Here is a 2,539-nt window from a genome sequence, read left to right as displayed (position 1 = left end):
ATAAATATATATATATATATATATATATATATATATATGTGTGTGTGTGTGTATGTATGTAGTTGGAGGCGTGGCTCTGTAGTAAGTAGCTTGCTTACCAACCACATGGTTCAGGGTTCATTCCCACTGCGTGACACCTTGGGCAAGTAAGTGTCTTCTACTATAGCCTCTAGCAGATGAAAGCCTTGTGCGTGAATCTGGTAGGCGGAAACTGAAATAAGCCAATCGCATGTGTCTGTGTTTTTTTTAGTGTCTGTTCCCTACAATCGCTTGACAATATGGCGGTCGCCATATATCCTTCCATAACGGCTACCTCTGATGAGCGCAGGATTACATAATCGGACAGTTACCTAACACTCTGGTGAATCCCTAGCGCAAAACTGATTGGTAAGATCAGCCGAAATGGATATATAATACTGTACACTTCGGTTAATATATCCACTCTATTGAGAGATGTACGAGTGCATTTTTCCTGACTTATGGACTCTTAGGCGACTTACACACGCACGCGCGCGCACACACATACATACATACATACATACATTGGCAGTTGTGGAAATCAGCTGTCCAGCGGATGTTAACATAAAGCTGAAGATCTGTGGAAAAAAAAGCGAATAACTGCGCTGAACTATTGAGAAATCTGAAGTTACTCTATCCAGATTACAAGTTCAGGTTTATACCTGTAATTATTGGGGCACTGGAATATGTAACACACTGTCAAAAATACCAATCTTGAGAAATTAGGCTTCTCAAAACCAGAAAGGAGAAAGCTGATTTGAAGTCTACAAATCCAAGCCATCACTGGAACTGTAAAAATCTGTAAAACTTTTCAGAAGTTTATCATTTAGCTTATATATGAGTATGCCTAAATATGCATGAGATGACACACATAAAACAAAACATACAAATCTGCACATATACATACATACAAAATACCTTGTTGATGTTATTGAAATTCCAATGCAGGTGGCTTCGATCTAGTTTAAAAACGGAATTTTTCTTTATTGGCAAGAAATCTTGGTATAAACTGAATAATGATACACACACATACACACACGTTTAGTTTTCTAGTTTGATAAGATGAAATTGTCTTGATGGATACATCCAATGAAAATCTTATTTCTGAAATTTAAAACCATTGTGACTCTTCGACTTAAGCAGGATGTGTGTTCATTCTTCCACACAGAGTCTATAGATCGTTAATTCATTTACATATGGCTCTGATTTCCCGGGGACCTTCTTCTATTTGATATTATAGCGTTGTTGTTGACCTTCGGTTTCTATGTATGGCTTAATAACTTCTTGTTGTTTTTTTAATCAGTGTCTCTGAATGATGAGTCATATTTATAAAAATAATTTTCTTGAAGTCACTTTCGCACATACCAATATACTTTATCTTATCAGTCATTCCATTTAGTGTGGTTGAAATGACTTCTGCTTCGTTTATATCTAACTTGACATTACTTGATCAAGTGGACATGATTTTGGTATCTGCCAGTATAATTTGGAATAGTTTGTTTGATGGATCTACTCAAGACTATTGTCTTCGTGTTGGGACTCCAACTAAAGATGATCTTCACAGAACAAGTTCAAAATGTTTTTTATACATACGGTCTTCTGGGAAATACTTATCTAGCAAAGCCAGGAACTTTTTCCCTAGATTAGTCTTTAACCTTTATAGTAAAAGGTGGGGCGAACCATGTCATTTTCCTATCTCTATTCTTAAGTTATGGATGTGTGTTGTTTGGGGTATATGAGATCTTATTTTGGAATCGACTATCTGTTGGGGCCCTTTTGTAGTATGGCACCACCTTATCGAAAATTTCTCTAGAAGTAAGAGTAGGAATTTTCGTATTAATACTAAGTACATTAAGAAAAAAAAAAAAAAGAAATACGGATAGGAGTGTCATGGTTGCTCGTTTATATATGTAAATTTCTCACCTAGAATCATGTATAGGCTATGTCATGTTTCTGTGGAAGACATCACGCATGTGATTAGCAGCTGTCTTAAAATCAACTTCAGATTGTCAGCTACTGTAATTTTAAGGCCTGTATTGTTAAACATGGCTATAAAATTTGTACCAAAGATATCCAGGATAGGCCATCACAGCTGTGAGATATTACTAATATTTCGTCTTAGGGTAAAGCTATGTTAAAGATAGGGGATTTCGTTTAACGAAGCAACTGTTCGAGTCCGAACTTTCCATATTAATTTGTCATGCATTAATACAACTACTTGCAGACATGGCAGTGTGATTAAAAAGCTCGCTTTGCAGCTACGTGGTTTCGAGTTCACTCCTACTGCGCACCTTGGGCAAGTGTCTTCTACAACAGTCCCGGACGTCCAGTTCCTTGTGAATTAATTTATGTGTGTGTGTGTACATATACATAGATTTACACATACATATGTATATGCACAAAAACTTTGCGGGTTCGCTCTCACTGCATGGTATCTTTGCCCTCCTATAGCCCCGGGCCGACTAAAAGATTTATGAATGCACTTGATTGACGGAAACTGAAAGAAGCCCGTCATATATAT

Source organism: Octopus bimaculoides, chromosome 24 (assembly GCF_001194135.2).
Source record: "Octopus bimaculoides isolate UCB-OBI-ISO-001 chromosome 24, ASM119413v2, whole genome shotgun sequence".
In the NCBI taxonomy this organism is placed as follows: domain Eukaryota; kingdom Metazoa; phylum Mollusca; class Cephalopoda; order Octopoda; family Octopodidae; genus Octopus; species Octopus bimaculoides.
This window is presented reverse-complemented; position numbering follows the sequence as displayed.